The following is a 12,352-nucleotide window of genomic DNA, read 5'->3' as shown; positions in this document are numbered from 1 at the left end:
GATCCTGAGAGCTAACAGGAAATCAGCACAAATCCAACATCCAGATCCTCAAGATCCTGAGAGCTAACAGCAAGTCAGCACAAATCTAACATCCAGATCCATGAGATCCTGAGAGCTAACAGGAAATCAGCACAAATCCAACATCCAGATCTCTGAGATCCTGAGAGCTAACAGCAAGTCAGCACAAATCCAACATCCAGATCCCTGAGATCCTGAGAGCTAACAGCAAGTCAGCACAAATCCAACATCCAGATCCATGAGATCCTGAGAGCTAACAGGAGGTCAGCACAAATCCAACATCCAGATCTGAAGAGATCCTGAGAGCTAACAGCAAGTCAGCACAAATCCAACATCCAGATCCCTGAGATCCTGAGAGCTAACAGGAAATCAGCACAAATCCAACATCCAGATCCTCAAGATCCTGAGAGCTAACAGCAAGTCAGCACAAATCCAACATCCAGATCCATGAGATCCTGAGAGCTAACAGGAAATCAGCACAATTCCAACATCCAGATCCTCAAGATCCTGAGAGCTAACAGCAAGTCAGCACAAATCCAACATCCAGATCCATGAGATCCTGAGAGCTAACAGGAAATCCGCACAAATCCAACATCCAGATCCATGAGATCCTGAGAGCTAACAGGAAATCAGCACAAATCCAACATCCAGATCCATGAGATCCTGAGAGCTAACAGGAAATCAGCAAAAATCCAACATCCAGATCTGAAGAGATCCTGAGAGCTAACAGCAAGTCAGCACAAATCCAACATCCAGATCCTCAAGATCCTGAGAGCTAACAGGAAATCAGCACAAATCCAACATCCAGATCCTCAAGATCCTGAGAGCTAACAGCAAGTCAGCACAAATCCAACATCCAGATCCCTGAGATCCTGAGAGCTAACAGGAGGTCAGCACAAATCCAACATCCAGATCCCTGAGATCCTGAGAGCTAACAGGAAATCAGCACAAATCCAACATCCAGATCTGAAGAGATCCTGAGAGCTAACAGCAAGTCAGCACGAATCCAACATCCAGATCCTCAAGATCCTGAGAGCTAACAGGAGGTCAGCACAAATCCAACATCCAGATCCATGAGATCCTGAGAGCTAACAGGAGGTCAGCACAAATCCAACATCCAGATCCATGAGATCCTGAGAGCTAACAGGAAATCAGCACAAATCCAACATCCAGATCTGAAGAGATCCTGAGAGCTAACAGCAAGTCAGCACAAATCCAACATCCAGATCCTCAAGATCCTGAGAGCTAACAGCAAGTCAGCACAAATCCAACATCCAGATCCCTGAGATCCTGAGAGCTAACAGGAGGTCAGCACAAATCCAACATCCAGATCCTCAAGATCCTGAGAGCTAACAGGAAATCAGCACAAATCCAACATCCAGATCCATGAGATCCCGAGAGCTAACAGGAGGTCAGCAGGAATCCAACATCCAGATCCCTGAGATCCTGAGAGCTAACAGGAAGTCAGCAGGAATCCAATATCCAGACCTGAGATCCTGAGAGCTAACAGGAGGTCAGCAGGAATCCAATATCCAGACCTGAGATCCTGAGAGCTAAAAGGAAGTCAGTAGGAATCCAATATCCATACCTGAGGAGATCCTGATCGCTAATAGGAAGTCAGCACACCTCTAACATCCAGATCCCTGAGATCCAGAGAGCTAACAGGAAATCAGCACAAATCCAACATCCAGATCTGAAGAGATCCTGAGACCTAACAGGAAGTCAGCAGGAATCCAACATTCAGGGCTGAGATCCTCAGAGCTAACATGATGTCACAAGGAATCCAACATCCAGATCTAAGATCCCGAGAGCTAACAGGAAGTCAGCAGGAATCCATCATCCAGAAGTCAGCAAAAATCTAACATCGGGACCTGAGAGCTCATAACAGGAACTAACATCCAGTCCTGAGATCCCGAGAGCTAACAGGAAGTCAGCACAAATCCAACATCCAGACCTGACAGCAAACAGTAAGTCAACAGAAATTCAACATCCAGAGCTGAGATCCTGGGAGCTAACAGGATGTCAGCAGGAATATCCAGAGCTGCACTCACTACAATGTAGGCTTGCTGTTCGCTCTCAGGATCACCGTGTGTCTTCTACCTTCTTGCTGGTTCACTGGAAGACTTGAATGGGAAAAAATGTGGCACTGCTTCTACAAAGCCATACTCAAGCATCCGGAGGTTTCCAGAAAAAGGGGAGACTTCCAGAATAAGCGGGAATGTCCTCCACACTAGCACTGGAGCAAAACGAATAATATCATTTAAGATTACAAGATAGAATATTTAGAAAAGGAGGTTACATGAGAAAATAAAAGCTTCTTATACCAGGAGAGAAGCATCCACTCACCCTAAATGAGGAGAGAAGCATCCACTCACCCTAAATGAGGAGAGAAGCATCCACTCACCCTAAATGAGGAGAGAAGCGTCCACTCACCCTAAATGAGGAGAGAAGCATCCACTCACCCTAAATGAGGAGAGAAGCATCCACTCACCCTAAATGAGGAGAGAAGCATCCACTCACCCTAAATGAGGAGAGAAGCATCCACTCACCCTAAATGAGGAGAGAAGCATCCACTCACCCTAAATGAGGAGAGAAGCGTCCACTCACCCTAAATGAGGAGAGAAGCGTCCACTCACCCTAAATGAGGAGAGAAGCATCCACTCACCCTAAATGAGGAGAGAAGCATCCACTCACCCTAAATGAGGAGAGAAGCATCCACTCACCCTAAATGAGGAGAGAAGCGTCCACTCACCCTAAATGAGGAGAGAAGCATCCACTCACCCTAAATGAGGAGAGAAGCGTCCACTCACCCTAAAGTAGGCAGCTTCTAAGGCCGGGCCACAGGGGTCAACGGACATCAATCTCATCTATGAATGGAAACATCTCCATGCTGGAGATAGGATCATCAGTTAGTGGCTGATAACAGGGAACAACAGCTTGCGCCATGAGAGGCCTAATAATTCCCACTCACTTGTGTCACTGTAACCACCGAAGTGAGAGCTCTTCATACGATGCCCACACCCTGATATCTCATACACTAGTGGAGGGGATTACCGGGATCTGATTGTTTCCTGCTCTGAAGCACTTAACGGTAACCAGGCGATTATACTAATTGCTGGATGTACACATCGTGCACACAAACAAGGGACAGACACGCATGACACACGCCACATGGGACACTGGGTTTCCCCCTTCCTTATACAGGCTTCACCTTGGCCTCTGCTGAACTCTGCTGAGAATGGAAACTTCGGAGCTGAAATCCAACATGTCCGATCATTCTGCTGTCGGGGGGAGAGTCGGACGCCCCCCATACACAGCGATTTGGATGACATTAATCCGGAAAACAGACAATCAGTGACGTGACGGCTGTCGGACCTCTACTTATTTGATCAAAGTCATATCTGGACATCCCCTTTAAAGGGCTCATATTATTTTACCATTGTTTATGACACACAAAGTGCTGCTAATCTCCAAGGGGAGCGCGATGCGGATCATTACACACCCGATGGAGGAAGCCGATGGGAAGGCGGTATGTCACATACAGGAGTATAGGAAAGGCGGTATGTCACATACAGGTGTATAGGGAAGGCGGTATGTCACATACAGATGTATAGGGAAGGCGGTATGTCACATACAGGTGTATAGGGAAGGCGGTATGTCACATACAGGTGTATAGGGAAGGCGGTATATCACATACAGGTGTATAGGGAAGGCGGTATGTCACATGCAGGTGTATAGGGAAGGCGGTATATCACATGCAGGTGTATAGGGAAGGCGGTATGTCACATACAGGTGTATAGGGAAGGCGGTATGTCACATACAGGTGTATAGGGAAGGCGGTATATCACATACAGGAGTATAGGGAAGGCGGTATGCTCACATCCAGGTGTATAGGGAAGGCGGTATATCACATGCAGGTGTATAGGGAAGGCGGTATGTCACATGCAGGTGTATAGGGAAGGCAGTATGGTCACATACAGGTGTATAGGGAAGGCGGTATGTCACATGCAGGTGTATAGGGAAGGCGGTATATCACATGCAGGTGTATAGGGAAGGCGGTATATCACATGCAGGTGTATAGGGAAGGCGGTATGTCACATACAGGTGTATAGGGAAGGCGGTATGTCACATACAGGTGTATAGGGAAGGCGGTATGCTCACATACAGGTGTATAGGGAAGGCGGTATGCTCACATACAGGTGTATAGGGAAGGCGGTATGTCACATACAGGTGTATAGGGAAGGCGGTATGCTCACATACAGGTGTATAGGGAAGGCGGTATGTCACATACAGGAGTATAGGGAAGGCGGTATGCTCACATACAGGTGTATAGGGAAGGCGGTATGCTCACATACAGGTGTATAGGGAAGGCGGTATGTCACATACAGGAGTATAGGGAAGGCGGTATGCTCACATACAGGTGTATAGGGAAGGCGGTATGCTCACATACAGGTGTATAGGGAAGGCGGTATGGTCACATACAGGTGTATAGGGAAGGCGGTATGGTCACATACAAGAGTATAGGGAAGGCGGTATGCTCACATACAGGTGTATAGGGAAGGCGGTATGCTCACATACAGGTGTATAGGGAAGGCGGTATGCTCACATACAGGTGTATAGGGAAGGCAGTATGTCACATACAGGTGTATAGGGAAGGCGGTATGCTCACATACAGGTGTATAGGGAAGGCGGTATGCTCACATACAGGTGTATAGGGAAGGCGGTATGCTCACATACAGGTGTATAGGGAAAGCGGTATATCACATACAGGAGTATAGGGAAGGCGGTATGCTCACATACAGGTGTATAGGGAAGGCGGTATGCTCACATACAGGTGTATAGGGAAGGCGGTATGCTCACATACAGGTGTATAGGGAAAGCGGTATATCACATACAGGAGTATAGGGAAGGCGGTATGCTCACATACAGGTGTATAGGGAAGGCGGTATGCTCACATACAGGTGTATAGGGAAGGCGGTATGCTCACATACAGGTGTATAGGGAAGGCGGTATGCTCACATACAGGTGTATAGGGAAGGCGGTATGCTCACATGCAGGTGTATAGGGAAGGCGGTATGCTCACATGCAGGTGTATAGGGAAGGCGGTATATCACATGCAGGTGTATAGGGAAGGCGGTATGTCACATACAGGTGTATAGGGAAGGCGGTATATCACATACAGGTGTATAGGGAAGGCGGTATGCTCACATACAGGTGTATAGGGAAGGCGGTATGCTCACATACAGGTGTATAGGGAAGGCGGTATGGTCACATACAGGTGTATAGGGAAGGCGGTATGCTCACATACAGGTGTATAGGGAAGGCGGTATGCTCACATACAGGTGTATAGGGAAGGCGGTATGGTCACATACAGGAGTATAGGGAAGGCGGTATGGTCACATACAGGAGTATAGGGAAGGCGGTATGGTCACATACAGGTGTATAGGGAAGGCGGTATGGTCACATACAGGTGTATAGGGAAGGCGGTATGGTCACATACAGGTGTATAGGGAAGGCGGTATGCTCACATACAGGAGTATAGGGAAGGCGGTATGGTCACATACAGGAGTATAGGAAAGGCGGTATGGTCACATACAGGTGTATAGGGAAGGCGGTATGGTCACATACAGGTGTATAGGGAAGGCGGTATGGTCACATACAGGTGTATAGGGAAGGCGGTATGGTCACATACAGGAGTATAGGGAAGGCGGTATGGTCACATACAGGTGTCTAGGGAAGGCGGTATGGTCACATACAGGTGTATAGGGAAGGCGGTATGGTCACATACAGGAGTATAGGGAAGGCGGTATGGTCACATACAGGTGTATAGGGAAGGCGGTATGGTCACATACAGGTGTATAGGGAAGGCGGTATGGTCACATACAGGAGTATAGGGAAGGCGGTATGGTCACATACAGGTGTACAGGGAAGGCGGTATGCTCACATACAGGTGTATAGGGAAGGCGGTATGCTCACATACAGGTGTTAAGGGAAGGCGGTATGCTCACATACAGGTGTATAGGGAAGGCGGTATGTTCACATACAGGTGTATATACTGCGGGGCAGACAGAAAAACACCAGGTTCGGCGGCTTTTCGAGGACTCTGTGTGTGTGTTCGGCTTCCTGATCCCGGAGGTAAATCTTTCCTTTCTTCGGTACAACCTTTCTATTTGTCCACAGGCTTACAATGTAACCGCAGCCGTGTCCTGCCATTCACAGCCCGCAGTGCAGGAATGTCACTTGTGGACCGGCCAAGCAGAACTACACAGATCATTGACTTCACCGCCATGTGTGTAAACAAAGTGGAGGAGGGGAATGGTCCTCATCAGTCCCAGTACTCACTAACCATTGCTGGCCTGTCGAACCCCCTCTAACTTTCCGAATTTATTATTATCATTATTATTAATTTATAGCGCACCATTGATTCCCAGTTCTTTAAATGTGAGGGGGTTACATAGAAATACAAAATATAAAAACTACAGTGAACAAACTAACAATGACAGACTGGTCCAAAGGTGAGAGAGCCCTGCCCTTGGGGGCTTATTGGCTACAGAATAATGGAGAGGGAGACAGTAAGTTGGGGGATTTTGGAAGTTTCGGTGGTGGTGAGTCGGCAGCAGCTCCGGTGGTGGTGAGTCGGCAGCAGCTCCGGTGGTGGCGAGGCGGAAACAGCTCCGGTGGTGGCGAGGCGGAAACAGCTCCGGTGGTGGCGAGGCGGAAACAGCTCCGGTGGTGGCGAGGCGGAAACAGCTCCGGTGGTGGCGAGGCGGAAACAGCTCCGGTGGTGGCGAGGCGGAAACAGCTCTGGTGGTGGCGAGGCGGAAACAGCTCTGGTGGTTGCGAGGTGGCAACAGCTCTGATGGTGGTGAGGTGGCAACAGCTCTGGTGGTGGTGAGGTGGCAACAGCTCTGGTGGTGTCAAGGTGGCAGCAGGGTCACTGCAAGCTGTATCTTTTTTTGAAGAGATGGGTTTTCATGTCCTGACTGAAAGGTTCCGAATGTGGCGGATGATTGGACGTGTTGGGGCACAGAATTCCAGATGATGGGGGAGACGTGTCGGAGACGACTGGGTGAGGAACGAATAAGTGTGGTCTTGGGGTGGGATCAGAGATTACGTGTGTAATGATATCGGGAGATTAGTTCGAAGATATACAGAAGAGACAGAATATGGATGGCTTACAATTGTCAAGTTGGGAGATGACAAGGGCAAACACTAGTATTTTATTAGATTTAGGGTTGAGAAGGGACGGATTCTGGAAATATTTTTGAGATAGAGGCGGCAGGAGGTGGCGAGAGCTTGGATGTGCAGTTTGAAGTACAGAGCAGAGTCGAGGGTTACTCCGAGGCAGTGGACTTCTGCTACAGGGGAGAACGTGATATTTTTTATTGTAACTGACAGATCGGGCAGGTGAGATAGGTGAGATGGAGGAAAGATGAGGAGTTCAGATTTGTCCACATTGACTTTTAGGAAGCGACAGGAGAAAAAGGAGGATATGGCCGATAGGCACTCTGGGATTCTGAACAACAGAGCGGTGACTTTGGGCCAGAAAGGTAGATCTGAGTATCATCAGCATACAGGTGGTACCGGGAGGCATGGGACTTTATGGGTTGTCCCAAGCCAAAGGTGTAGATGGAAAAAAGTAGGGGTCCCAAGACAGAGCCTTGATGGACACCGACAGAGAGAGGGCGGGATGAGGAGGTAGCGAGGGAGTGCGAGACGCTGAATGTGCAGTTGGAAATGTATGAGGTGGTCGAGGAGAGGGCAAGGTCTTTGGCACTGGAGGATGAGAGGATCTGTAGTACGATGGAGTGGTTGACAGTGTCAAAGGCAGAGGACACGTCTAGTAGGAGAAGAATAGAGAATATGTTCGCTATGGCAGTAAGTCGTGAGTAATTTTGGTCAGGGCATCTTCAGTGGAGTGGTGGGGACAGAAGCCAGATTGTGGGTTGTCAAAGAGCGAGTTAGATGACAGGTGGGTGGAAAGTTCAGAATGGACGTGCTGTTCAAGGAGTTTGGAAGTGAACAGGATCAGTGATAAATGGTAATAGCTGGAGGTAGAGGTCGGGATGAGGGATGGCTTCTTCTTAGCCATCATGATGGCAGAGCCACCGATCTGGCTACCGAGGGGGAAGCATGTGCCATCTTCATTGTCAGGATCGGAGGTTGTTGAAGAGCGCGTTAGATGACAGGTGGGAGGAAAGTTCAGCATGGACGTGCTGTTCAAGGAGTTTGGAAATGAATGGGAGTGATGATCAGGGGTAATAGATGGAGGTAGAGGTTGGGTTGAGGGATGGCTTCTTCGTAGCTATCACGCTGGCACAGCCACCGATCCAGAGACCGAAGGGGAAGCATGTGCCATCTTCATTGTCAGGATCGGAGGTTGGACCCCCAATCATAAAGAGATGTTTGTATAGTATGTCCTGCTAATATCGATGGGAATACTCCTTTAAGTTCTATTCATCCAGCATTTATCCACCTGCCATACTGCACTTTCACTATAGGACAGCCGATTCCTGCAGTCACCACTAGGGGATCATCATTCTATGCAGAATTTTGCAGCTCATAGAAGCTGTACATCTAATACAAGTATATTACAAAATGCATTGTTTTGAAAAGCTATGACATATGGCAAGGGGGTGAAAAAGTAGTGGAAAACCCCTTTAGGTTCCCAACAAGCTGTATACATTCCTGTACCGTGAGCGCCTTCTAGTGGTGACCTCAGGTATCAATTATTATGTAATTTACAACATAACCCCCCCTCCTATAAAGATGTATGATGACTATGGCAGACGGTGCCTTTAATAAAAGGTGGAGGTCATTTGGGGGAGTTCCTCTGAGTTTTGCTGTGCTTACTTGGTCATCAGCATCAGAGCTTTTTCTTTCCCGCACTAGTACTGAGGGGTCATCACCAGTTATTGAGAGGGGTGGTCTTCACATCTATTGAAGGCACCTGGATTAGATCGGACGTTCCTGGTGTATAAGAAGGGGCCGCACCGCTCTGTAAAGTGCAGAGGTCCATCATCAGAATCAGAAAGCTTCCGGCCAAACAATACAACTCGTTTGGTTCAAAGGCGGGCACACAGAAGCCGGCGCTAATTGGATGAGGGACTCACGTAATGTCATGTAAGCCCCAGGAACACGAACCGTGGCACCGCCGGAATGGTGCCGGTACGGGAGGTGAGTATAGACTTTGTTACTTTACCTGGGGGAAACATTTGGAATCAGAAGGGGTTGTCCTAGTGGTGGAAAACCCCTTTAATGGCTGAGTGCTGAGTTATTTACCCTGTTACACAAGCTGCACACTGACACTGTACATTGTATACAAGCTGCACACTGATACTGTACATTGTATCACGTGGTCAGATCTACGGTGTACTCCCAGGAAAAGATATCATAATATATTTACAGAAATGTGAGGGGTGTACTGACTTTTGTGTTATACTGTAAATCGTGTACAGGGCCTTTTAGGTCCAGTCTAGAGTCTGCAAGCAGGGGGAGGAGTCTGTATTTTAGAGGGTCTGCTTTTATTTAGTGGGTGCGTTCTGGGGGGTGTACTTAGGGGGCTGGTCTAGGGTGTCTAAATTTATTTAGGGTATCTCAGTTTTTAAAGGTTGTATTCCTCTGGGATATTTATTATTATTACTGGTGGGGGTCTAGGGCAGTCTGTATGTATTTAGAGGGTGTGGTCTGGGGGGGTAGTACTTATGGGGAGGTCTCTATTAGGGGGGTCCGTATTTATATACTGGGTGTGTTCTGGTGGGTTGTACTTAGGCGGTCTTCATTTATTTAGGAGTATAAGTTTTAGAGGATCTGTATTTCTCTGGGGACTTATTAGATTGGGGGGTTTATTTAGAGGGTCTGTATTTATTTAGGGGCTGTGATCTGGGGTGGTGTATATACAGGGAGTTCTTTATTAGGGGGTCTGAATTTGTTAAGAGGGTGTGCTCTGGAGGGTTTGTACTTAGGGGTTTTGGTTAGGGGGTCTGCATTTCTGGTCTAGGGTCTGCAGGCAGGTGGAGGTGTCTGGGGTCTGTATGTTACAGGTTCTGTATTTATTTAGAGAGTGGATTTATTTAGAAGGTGTGTTCTGGGGGGTTGTAGTTAGGGGGTCTACATATATTTAGGGGGCCTTCAGTTTAAGGGTCTGTATTCCTCTGGGGTCTTTATTAGATTAGGGGGTCTAGGATAATCTGAATTTATTGAGAAGGTCTGTATTTATTTAGGGGGTGTGGTCTGGTGGTTTGTACTTTTAGGGGTCTGGTCTTATTTCGGGGGTCTTTAGTTCTGGTCTAGGGTCTGCAAGCAGGGGGGGGGGAGGTGTCTGGGGTCTGTATGATAGAGGATCTGTATTTATTTAGGGGGTGTGTTCTAGGGGGTTACTTAGGGGGTCTTGTCTTGGGGTCTACATATTTAAGGGGTCTTCAGTTTTTAAGGGTCTATACTTCTCTGGGGGTCTTTATTAAATTAGGGGGTCTAGGACAATCTGTATTTATTTCAGGTCTTCTCTGGGGGGTCTGAATATATTTGGGGTGTGACAATAGACAGTATCTGTGTCCCATAGTAGCAGATGGTATAACAGGCCATATTGGTGACGCTGTGTGCGCCCCCTCCTGTGTGGTATACGCATACATCTCAGTATATAGTATATACTCGTTATATCACCACCAGACTGCAGAATATATAGAGATATAATGGAAAGTAATAGGCATAATCCCCTAATTCCCCCCCAGCCGTCTCCCCCTACCTCTGAGAAGCCCCTCCATCTTTCCCCATCACAGCCCCCCATGTACAGACTCACCTCCTCCCCTCCGGGCTTTCCTGTGCATCCTCTCTGCTCCTCACGTCCTAGAAAGCGCAGCTCATCCTCCAGGTCCTCCTCCTCCTCCTCCTCCCCCGGGCCATGTGCCAGCTCCGGTGAGTCTGTGTATACTTATCTCCATGACTACCAAACACCTGCTCTGCTGCGTTCCAAGCCTCGGTCTAAAGCCACAATAGGATTGGTTAAAAAGTATATAACCACGCCCACCAGTTGTTGAGGCTGCTTCTTTTTGCCGCTGGTTGTGGTGCGCACACAGTAGTAGAACAGCTGCGCATAGCAACCAATAAGGGTGCTGCTTTCATTTCTCTAAGGGCCAATGAAAAATGAGCGCGGGAATGTGATTGGTTGTCATGGGAAACTCCTCAGAATTTTCCTTGCATATTACGGTAGGTTTGATAAATCTGACTCAAAATGGAGATTTATCGAGACCACGACGACCGACATTCTCTGACATAACTGGTGGTCATGAAGGGAAAGGCATGAATAAAAAGCACCACGCTTAACCCCTTCACAACACACACGTTCTTCGGGGGGGGGTCTGTTTCGCCATTTTCTAGGACCCGTGTCTTTTTTATTTTTTGATCGATGAGAGTTTGTTTTTTTGTGGTGAGTTGTAGTTTAATACCAATTTGGGGTATATATGATGGTTAAATCACTTTTTCATATATTTTTGGGAAAGGTCGCGCTGTCCAGGGGGTCTCTTTCCATCCACACATTGCCAGCCCCCTTTACGACACAATCGAGGGATGCTGATGGGTTATCATGGCGGCCGGACACGGGCTGAAGGGTCCTGTGAACTGGGAAGACCACCCCAGTATAAGACTTCATGGGAAAACGTCATTTTCTCTATACACCACGATATAGTAAGATGGCGGTATATACTAAACTGATCAAATGATTGCAGGTTCAAAACCCTAACAAACAAAATAAAAACAAAGAGAAACCAAAAAAACAAATTCATCCCCCTTTTTCCCAGTAATATTATATATATATATATATATATATATATATATATATATATAAAATACATGTAAAAGGCCAATCTATCAAAATATATAATTGTCTAACCCGTCCGGTAAATAAAAACCCGTAACGGTAAAAAAAAAAAAATTAAACCTCCAAAATTATTATATTATATATATATATATATATATATATATATATATATATATATATATATATATATATATATATATATATATATTTTACATATATATAGAATAGAAGAGATCCAGCAAAGAATCGGAAAATCCAGGTGGCATAAAACTTGCAAATGTATTCGTAGAAAAAAAATTAAAAAATTAAAAATATGAGCTGAGGACATAAAGTAAATGCAGGACAAATGTATCACAGACAACGCGTTTCGGCAGTGAAAGCCGCCTTCTTCACGGTCCAAGATAGATATAAAAAAATATATATATATATATATAAATTAAATATAAAAAATAAATAAAAAAATATATGTGATTAAAAATAAAATATATAAAAAATGTAAGCTAAAAGAAAACTAACATT

The 12,352-nt window shown here is 46.6% G+C and overlaps 1 protein-coding gene across 2 annotated transcripts in view; it reads right to left on the bottom strand.

Moving 5' to 3' along the window:
• AGBL3 (AGBL carboxypeptidase 3) overlaps positions 1-10,907 on the bottom strand; it is a 134,134-nt gene extending 123,227 nt beyond the window's left edge. For both annotated transcript variants that reach the window (XM_075343804.1, XM_075343805.1), the window contains exon 1: positions 10,817-10,907. The gene's annotated coding sequence lies outside the window, so the exon portion shown is untranslated. The remainder of the gene's footprint in view (positions 1-10,816) is intronic.
• Positions 10,908-12,352: the final 1,445 nt, after the last annotated feature.

The sequence above is a fragment of the Anomaloglossus baeobatrachus genome, chromosome 4 (assembly GCF_048569485.1).
Source record: "Anomaloglossus baeobatrachus isolate aAnoBae1 chromosome 4, aAnoBae1.hap1, whole genome shotgun sequence".
Taxonomy (NCBI): Eukaryota; Metazoa; Chordata; class Amphibia; order Anura; family Aromobatidae; genus Anomaloglossus; species Anomaloglossus baeobatrachus.
Note: the sequence above shows the minus strand (reverse complement) of the source record. Positions and strands in the feature narration are given on the sequence as shown.